The sequence below is a fragment of the Teleopsis dalmanni genome, chromosome X (assembly GCF_002237135.1).
Source record: "Teleopsis dalmanni isolate 2A chromosome X, ASM223713v2, whole genome shotgun sequence".
In the NCBI taxonomy this organism is placed as follows: Eukaryota; Metazoa; Arthropoda; class Insecta; order Diptera; family Diopsidae; genus Teleopsis; species Teleopsis dalmanni.
The window spans coordinates 38,128,723-38,139,905 of NC_051848.1; positions in this window are offsets into that span (position 1 = coordinate 38,128,723).

The window sequence follows — 11,183 nt, forward strand, 5'->3', positions numbered from 1 at the left end:
GAGAATTATAAATATTTGAAGCGTACAATGTAAGCTTTATAGCGTTTTGTTACTAATTATGGGTGCAATATATGAAAATATATTTCTATGAAAAGCTAATACATGTCTACTTTTGTTGATATAGTTATTATGTATAATTATTTTTACTTTAAACCAATATAATCCAGATAAACCTAAAAAACAATATCACTGTATAGTAGTTGCTTCAACCAGTTGCATTTAAAAAATTTATTAAAATCGTTTTTCATTAATATTTTTATATATCTGTTTTTATAGATATTATTCAAATTGTTTTACAATAATTTATAGAGATTGCTTTCATATTAGTTTTTTATTGGAAGAAAGCATATGATATATTTGTGTATAAAAAAAAAGCAAGAGTACTTCTTTTTTTGTAAAATGCGATCCTATATAAAACTGTAAGTGATCACATGAACTTCATTGTAAGAAGTTACAATTTTCAATTTAAGTTAAATTGACTAAAATATAATTATATATAATAATATATATTCTTAATCACTGTTTTTAACTTATATACATAGGACTGTACCTGTTAGTTACTAGTTTGAAATTAGTTGAAGAAATATGTACTTTGGACCATGCATTATTTCTTTGGGTTCGAAATAAGGTAGTTTCCGTATTTTTATTGCTGTTAACGGTTATCTTAGCACCTCATAATCTATAAAGTTTTTCTGTAGATCCATAATTTGAAAAATTTTAGTATATTTGTTTATGTAACTCAGTTCTATATAAACGTTATGAGAGAATGTAACATATCACTAGAAGTGGTCTTAAAAGTGGATTCAACTCTATGGGATTGATTTTTTACTTATTTTAACTGATCTAAAAGACCAGAAAACCACATAGTAGAAGTATTTAAGTTTGTTCCTTTTACTGTTCGAGTACGGTCCTAATTTTGTTTCGTCTATTTCTTAGGTATTATGTTTTTCGAGCGGAACACTCTTTTGTTTCCATAAAATGGATTTGCGGTTGTTTTTTAAAAAAAAATTCATGCAATAATAAAATCATGTAATAAATAATTCTTCTACAAAAGAATAGTATTGAAATTTAACAATTTAAAATAAGAAAATATTTAATTAATTCAATTACTCTGTAGCTCTAACTGGTTTATGATTTTGTTCTGATATAAAATAGTTAGTGAATTTGTTAATGATCTTTCACAGCAAATTAACAGAACTCTAAAGTACGAACACACAAGAGTCAAGTACGGCTTGGGATCAGACTCTGAGCTTTATATTTGGTAGGGCACGACTTCAACTCTTTGTACTTGAATTTTTAAAATAATTATTAACTAATAAACAGCTGTATGGTCACCCATAAATTAATAAATAATAAAATTTTATTGTTGTGATTTACTACTGTTCGATAAAAATCTGTCTATTGAAGATAATAGTTTATATTAAAAACAGGCGTTAAAAATCAATTTTTAATTATCTAAATTAAAACTTAAAATTTTTTTAATTATCTACACTTTATATAAAACTATATAATGTATAAACTATATATATGTATAAATACATTTAACCTAATAAATGATGTTTAAATAAACTGAGATCTGATATTGTATCAGATCGGTTTGATTTTTAAGATAATTTTGTTAGGTCCACGGATAGAGCGCTTTTTAAGCGTTTTCTAGAAGTTTGTGATTAAAAGCAAATACAAATAATGAAGATGCTTTATATTTTATATATAAAAAATTTTAAGGAAAAATTATTATTATTCTTTTTAAGTTTTAGAATCAAAAGGTGAATGTTGTTATTTCACCGATAAGTTTGTTTATCCAATCACTTAATTACTTATTTATATTCCATTGGTACTCATAAGTATTTTTCATATATTTCGTTATTGGATTTATTAAAATATATTTATATTAATTATTAATTTTCCATTAATATACTAAAACCAATATTTAGTATATAACTCTTTTTGCTTTCTCATAATATCCAGCTTCGTCTTATAGTAACTCATTGTGTTCGTAACGCAGTACAGATCTCTGTTTTGATGCATGAGATAGCATTTATGGATTATTTCTAGAACTGTGTTCTGGAAAAGCTATATAATGCGTATACATTGTGACCGAAAAGTTTCCGGAAATTTTAAATAAAACGCAAAATTCTTAATCTTCATCAATATTTATTTTATCTCCTTCAAAATATGCTCCATTAGAAGCGATACACAAATGCCAACGTTTCTTCCAATCATCAAAACATTTTTTATAGGCGCTTTCCGGTATGGCTTTGAGTTTCCTCTGCGAATTCTGTTTTACGTCTTCTATGGATTCAAAACGCGTTCCTCTGAGTGGTAATTTGAGTTTGGGAAACAGGAAAAAGTCACACGGTGCAAGATCAGGTGAATACGGGGGCTGTTCGATGGTATTTATTGAATGTTTGGCCTTAAAATCGTTGATAATGTTGGCTCGGTGCGAGGGAGCATTATCGTCATGAAAAATCCATGAATTATCCTTCCACAATTGAGGCCGTTTACGGCGGATATTTTCACGCAAACGTCTTAAAACAGTCAAATAATAGGCTTTATTGACTGTTTGTCCTTCAGGGACGAATTCATGATGCACCACACCACGAATATCGAAGAAAACAATCAGCATTGCCTTGATTTTCGAGCGACTTTGGCGTGGTTTTTTCGGTTTCGGCTCGTCTTTTCCTCTCCATTCCGATGATTGTTGGCTTGTTTGCATGTCGTACTCGTAGACCCATGTCTCGTCACCCGTTATGATGCGTTCCATGAAAGTTGGATCGGAATTGGCACGATCAAGCATGTCTAACGAGACCTGTCCACGATGGTGTTTTTGGAACAAATTGAGGTGAATCGGAAAAAGCCGAGCGTTGACACGTCGCATACACAAATTGTCCACCAAAATCAAACGAGCCATCTCACGACCGATGCCTAGCTCTCGTGCTATCTCTCTAACACTCACATGAGGATTTTTGAACACGATTTCCTTTGCCTTTTCAATGTTTTCGTCGGTGGTAGAGGTCGAAGGTCGTCCAGAACGCGGCATGTCTTCGACGGTCGTACGACAGTCCTGAAAGGCTTTGTACCACTCATAAACTTGAGTTTTCGATAAAACTGATTCCCCATAAGCCTTTTGTAGCATTCGCAACGTTCTGCACACGAAATTTCGTTCGAAACACAAAATTTGATGCAAACTCTTTGTTCAATATTTTTTTCCATTGTTTTTTTCGCAACGCACCACTGAGGTGAACTGGTTTCAACAGCTGCCGTAAACGAACTGTCTGACAGATCGCGCTCATTTTTGGCATAGTAATTAAGGACAGTGCTGCCAAACTACATAAACTTAAAATATCGAAAAATATACAGCGCGCGAATTTTAAATGAGAATTATTATGAATAATAATTATGAAATTATTATTGTTAATGGCGTGCTCCAAGATTTAAAAGTTTGTATATATAACGTTATAAAAGTATGTGCTTTACTAAAATATGGTAATGCTTGAGGTCCAGTATCTGCTTGAAATTTAAATTTTTGTGGTATTAACTAAAAAATTTTATTTTTTAACGTACAGTATTTACTGGGTGTATAACTTGTGAAAGTAATATAAAGTTACTATTGTGAATGGTGATATGGAATATAATTGCCCGACGTTATAACTAATCAAGAACTTATCGAGAGATACAATATTGATCCTGAAAAACTATGACTAAGCGTCGCAAATGGAAATGGATTGGAAGAGTCTCTCTGAGATCTACTGTCAAGTCCTCTAATGGAACACTCAAGATAAATTAAAATAACAGAGAAGTGTTGGGGCGAAGTCAAAATTAACTTTGCAAAAAACAAAAAAATATATATTATATATTATTATATATTATAATATATATATAGGTATATTATTTATTTAATGTTATTTGCACAATGTAGATTTTTTTATTTTTTATTTACTAAAATATATAATTTTTTATTTACTAATAATAACTAAAATAAATTGCCAAATTTTCTTAAAAATGTTCAACTAAATGTTCAATATATTAGTGAATTATAATACCACACACTCAACTAATCTATCTCTAAGATATTGTGTATGCAATCTATATTGTATTATTGTTTATATAGTTGGATAGTGATTCTTTTATTTTCTATTTTAGCCTGCAATTCTATACTGACTCCGAAAATATTAAAATCCATATCAATTATTATATATTATATGAGATGTGATTCTCATGACTAATATGATTAATGTGCAATTTTAAAATTTTCAAAGAATGAAAGAATGTCCTATTCTAATTTTAATTTATTAAAAATCTTCAAAAATAAGTTGCCCTTATTTGCAAAAATTAATAGTTATTTATGAACATTTTGCTTTAAAGGCAAGAAAAATAATTATTTTTGAGTTTTAAAATAAAGAGAAAAATGTACGAATTATTTGTGCGTAGAAGAGTGAACGGCAAATAATAATAATTATATTTGTTAAATATATTATAAAACAAAATTAATTATTATTTAATGACTTTTATTTGAATAAGCGAATATATATAGTGTATGCATTATAGATAGAATGAATGTTGTTAGAATGATAACTACATACTGAAATTAAAATTAATTAAATTGAATTATATAGATAAATGATTAGACATACTTTTCTAAATATCGTTTTTATGATATACTATTGTAACAAATATATAAAAGGAAAGCATTTCTTGGAAATATTTGAATATACAAATATAAATATAAATTCAATATATATATTTATATTCAAAACCAGCCTACAGTTAATTATACAGTCTAGCTTGATATATGTATGTATGTTTTTATATATATGAATGTTTTTATATAAAATTAATAATGTTTCGTAAAAATGTATATTAATGTTTGCACATACATTGCGCTTTTTTGTATTTATTAAATCTTACTACAACTGCATTACCTTACTTTACCTTTCCGCATGGGAAAACAAAATATACCATATTTATTCAACTATTAAAAAGTTGTTATTTCTTGGGGCTTATAGTCCAAACAAATTATATACGAACTATAAACTATATACTATATTATAGTCAAACCAATAAGCGCTAAGATATAATTTTCCAATAATGATGAAGGTCTTTATGAAGCAGGTTCTTACAATTGTGAAATCAAATCGACATTACGAGTATTACATCCTAAATAATAAGAAATAGATATAAAATATTTTTTGTAAATATTAAATAAAATTAATAAGAATCTAATAAAAAATAAAATATTTTAAAGCATTCCAAAAATATACTCGTATTATTAAAAAAGTCAGAAAAGCCGACTGAAAAGCCAAAAAAAAATATTATTTTTCCATGACTAAAATAAGAAGAGACATTCTTCACAAACTCTAAAAGTTAAATATATTATTATTATAAAATAATTTTTATTATCTTTTATTTTTATTATGTACAAAAAAAATAAATTATTAAAACAATAAATTCTAAACTTAATAATATAGATAATAAATATTTTCGACTAGAAATAAAAGAAAATGTTCCAATTAATACTATTTAACAACAAATTTATAAATAATAAATTAATTAATTAATAAAAATTAAATTATCATTATTTAAGTTTTAATAATTTAACAAAAACATTTTCAAATATGCAAAAATAAAAAGTTCTGATATAAGTTGGATTTACATAATTTTGCAATAAATGGAAATTAATTATATACCATATATAACGACAAAACGAAAAAATACTTAAAGAAAAAAATCCAGACAAAGTGGCTTATGAAGACATTCTAAGTATATTGGGCAAAATACTAGTCTTATGAGAATACCTCTTAAAATTTCGGAAACCCTCACAGATATATACAGTTACACGGGTATTATATTTCACTCATGGAGTCACTACCACTATGTTTTACAACCAGAACTCTCCATAATTTCATACCATGTTAAAGCAAACGTTCTAACGCAAAATTACATGAAGAGGATGCTCTTTTAATGTCTTACTTCCTTATTTTCTCTAACAAAGGAAATAGTTTTCATAATGGATAAATAATAATGGATAAAGTTTATAATAAAAAAAAAAACAAAAATGAGAAAAAAATTACTCTTTTTGCAATAACTAAATAATCCAATGGAAAAAGTATATTTTTGCTGTTTATAACACATAATATCATTTACAAATTAAAATAAAATATTTTCTATTTAGTCATCGAAGTAATTTAAAAACTTAACGTTTTGTACTTAATAGAACCAAACTATTTGTCCATAAGTTTGTTTTATTTAAGTTTGTTTTGTTTTATTAAGAATGAAAATGTAGATACTAAAAATGTAAAAAATAAAAGAGGAAAAATTAACAAGCAAACAATTATATTAAAATGAAAACACTTTTCATTGTGAATGTATTATATTTGGAGTAATTAATGTATGAACTTAATGAGAATTATAAATATTTGAAGCGTACAATGTAAGCTTTATAGCGTTTTGTTACTAATTATGGGTGCAATATATGAAAATATATTTCTATGAAAAGCTAATACATGTCTACTTTTGTTGATATAGTTATTATGTATAATTATTTTTACTTTAAACCAATATAATCCAGATAAACCTAAAAAACAATATCACTGTATAGTAGTTGCTTCAACCAGTTGCATTTAAAAAATTTATTAAAATCGTTTTTCATTAATATTTTTATATATCTGTTTTTATAGATATTATTCAAATTGTTTTACAATAATTTATAGAGATTGCTTTCATATTAGTTTTTTATTGGAAGAAAGCATATGATATATTTGTGTATAAAAAAAAAGCAAGAGTACTTCTTTTTTTGTAAAATGCGATCCTATATAAAACTGTAAGTGATCACATGAACTTCATTGTAAGAAGTTACAATTTTCAATTTAAGTTAAATTGACTAAAATATAATTATATATAATAATATATATTCTTAATCACTGTTTTTAACTTATATACATAGGACTGTACCTGTTAGTTACTAGTTTGAAATTAGTTGAAGAAATATGTACTTTGGACCATGCATTATTTCTTTGGGTTCGAAATAAGGTAGTTTCCGTATTTTTATTGCTGTTAACGGTTATCTTAGCACCTCATAATCTATAAAGTTTTTCTGTAGATCCATAATTTGAAAAATTTTAGTATATTTGTTTATGTAACTCAGTTCTATATAAACGTTATGAGAGAATGTAACATATCACTAGAAGTGGTCTTAAAAGTGGATTCAACTCTATGGGATTGATTTTTTACTTATTTTAACTGATCTAAAAGACCAGAAAACCACATAGTAGAAGTATTTAAGTTTGTTCCTTTTACTGTTCGAGTACGGTCCTAATTTTGTTTCGTCTATTTCTTAGGTATTATGTTTTTCGAGCGGAACACTCTTTTGTTTCCATAAAATGGATTTGCGGTTGTTTTTTAAAAAAAAATTCATGCAATAATAAAATCATGTAATAAATAATTCTTCTACAAAAGAATAGTATTGAAATTTAACAATTTAAAATAAGAAAATATTTAATTAATTCAATTACTCTGTAGCTCTAACTGGTTTATGATTTTGTTCTGATATAAAATAGTTAGTGAATTTGTTAATGATCTTTCACAGCAAATTAACAGAACTCTAAAGTACGAACACACAAGAGTCAAGTACGGCTTGGGATCAGACTCTGAGCTTTATATTTGGTAGGGCACGACTTCAACTCTTTGTACTTGAATTTTTAAAATAATTATTAACTAATAAACAGCTGTATGGTCACCCATAAATTAATAAATAATAAAATTTTATTGTTGTGATTTACTACTGTTCGATAAAAATCTGTCTATTGAAGATAATAGTTTATATTAAAAACAGGCGTTAAAAATCAATTTTTAATTATCTAAATTAAAACTTAAAATTTTTTTAATTATCTACACTTTATATAAAACTATATAATGTATAAACTATATATATGTATAAATACATTTAACCTAATAAATGATGTTTAAATAAACTGAGATCTGATATTGTATCAGATCGGTTTGATTTTTAAGATAATTTTGTTAGGTCCACGGATAGAGCGCTTTTTAAGCGTTTTCTAGAAGTTTGTGATTAAAAGCAAATACAAATAATGAAGATGCTTTATATTTTATATATAAAAAATTTTAAGGAAAAATTATTATTATTCTTTTTAAGTTTTAGAATCAAAAGGTGAATGTTGTTATTTCACCGATAAGTTTGTTTATCCAATCACTTAATTACTTATTTATATTCCATTGGTACTCATAAGTATTTTTCATATATTTCGTTATTGGATTTATTAAAATATATTTATATTAATTATTAATTTTCCATTAATATACTAAAACCAATATTTAGTATATAACTCTTTTTGCTTTCTCATAATATCCAGCTTCGTCTTATAGTAACTCATTGTGTTCGTAACGCAGTACAGATCTCTGTTTTGATGCATGAGATAGCATTTATGGATTATTTCTAGAACTGTGTTCTGGAAAAGCTATATAATGCGTATATTATTGTTAATGGCGTGCTCCAAGATTTAAAAGTTTGTATATATAACGTTATAAAAGTATGTGCTTTACTAAAATATGGTAATGCTTGAGGTCCAGTATCTGCTTGAAATTTAAATTTTTGTGGTATTAACTAAAAAATTTTATTTTTTAACGTACAGTATTTACTGGGTGTATAACTTGTGAAAGTAATATAAAGTTACTATTGTGAATGGTGATATGGAATATAATTGCCCGACGTTATAACTAATCAAGAACTTATCGAGAGATACAATATTGATCCTGAAAAACTATGACTAAGCGTCGCAAATGGAAATGGATTGGAAGAGTCTCTCTGAGATCTACTGTCAAGTCCTCTAATGGAACACTCAAGATAAATTAAAATAACAGAGAAGTATTGGGGCGAAGTCAAAATTAACTTTGCAAAAAACAAAAAAATATATATTATATATTATTATATATTATAATATATATATAGGTATATTATTTATTTAATGTTATTTGCACAATGTAGATTTTTTTATTTTTTATTTACTAAAATAAATAATTTTTTATTTACTAATAATAACTAAAATAAATTGCCAAATTTTCTTAAAAATGTTCAACTAAATGTTCAATATATTAGTGAATTATAATACCACACACTCAACTAATCTATCTCTAAGATATTGTGTATGCAATCTATATTGTATTATTGTTTATATAGTTGGATAGTGATTCTTTTATTTTCTATTTTAGCCTGCAATTCTATACTGACTCCGAAAATATTAAAATCCATATCAATTATTATATATTATATGAGATGTGATTCTCATGACTAATATGATTAATGTGCAATTTTAAAATTTTCAAAGAATGAAAGAATGTCCTATTCTAATTTTAATTTATTAAAAATCTTCAAAAATAAGTTGCCCTTATTTGCAAAAATTAATAGTTATTTATGAACATTTTGCTTTAAAGGCAAGAAAAATAATTATTTTTGAGTTTTAAAATAAAGAGAAAAATGTACGAATTATTTGTGCGTAGAAGAGTGAACGGCAAATAATAATAATTATATTTGTTAAATATATTATAAAACAAAATTAATTATTATTTAATGACTTTTATTTGAATAAGCGAATATATATAGTGTATGCATTATAGATAGAATGAATGTTGTTAGAATGATAACTACATACTGAAATTAAAATTAATTAAATTGAATTATATAGATAAATGATTAGACATACTTTTCTAAATATCGTTTTTATGATATACTATTGTAACAAATATATAAAAGGAAAGCATTTCTTGGAAATATTTGAATATACAAATATAAATATAAATTCAATATATATATTTATATTCAAAACCAGCCTACAGTTAATTATACAGTCTAGCTTGATATATGTATGTATGTTTTTATATATATGAATGTTTTTATATAAAATTAATAATGTTTCGTAAAAATGTATATTAATGTTTGCACATACATTGCGCTTTTTTGTATTTATTAAATCTTACTACAACTGCATTACCTTACTTTACCTTTCCGCATGGGAAAACAAAATATACCATATTTATTCAACTATTAAAAAGTTGTTATTTCTTGGGGCTTATAGTCCAAACAAATTATATACGAACTATAAACTATATACTATATTATAGTCAAACCAATAAGCGCTAAGATATAATTTTCCAATAATGATGAAGGTCTTTATGAAGCAGGTTCTTACAATTGTGAAATCAAATCGACATTACGAGTATTACATCCTAAATAATAAGAAATAGATATAAAATATTTTTTGTAAATATTAAATAAAATTAATAAGAATCTAATAAAAAATAAAATATTTTAAAGCATTCCAAAAATATACTCGTATTATTAAAAAAGTCAGAAAAGCCGACTGAAAAGCCAAAAAAAAATATTATTTTTCCATGACTAAAATAAGAAGAGACATTCTTCACAAACTCTAAAAGTTAAATATATTATTATTATAAAATAATTTTTATTATCTTTTATTTTTATTATGTACAAAAAAAATAAATTATTAAAACAATAAATTCTAAACTTAATAATATAGATAATAAATATTTTCGACTAGAAATAAAAGAAAATGTTCCAATTAATACTATTTAACAACAAATTTATAAATAATAAATTAATTAATTAATAAAAATTAAATTATCATTATTTAAGTTTTAATAATTTAACAAAAACATTTTCAAATATGCAAAAATAAAAAGTTCTGATATAAGTTGGATTTACATAATTTTGCAATAAATGGAAATTAATTATATACCATATATAACGACAAAACGAAAAAATACTTAAAGAAAAAAATCCAGACAAAGTGGCTTATGAAGACATTCTAAGTATATTGGACAAAATACTAGTCTTATGAGAATACCTCTTAAAATTTCGGAAACCCTCACAGATATATACAGTTACACGGGTATTATATTTCACTCATGGAGTCACTACCACTATGTTTTACAACCAGAACTCTCCATAATTTCATACCATGTTAAAGCAAACGTTCTAACGCAAAATTACATGAAGAGGATGCTCTTTTAATGTCTTACTTCCTTATTTTCTCTAACAAAGGAAATAGTTTTCATAATGGATAAATAATAATGGATAAAGTTTATAATAAAAAAAAAAACAAAAATGAGAAAAAAATTACTCTTTTTGCAATAACTAAATAATCCAATGG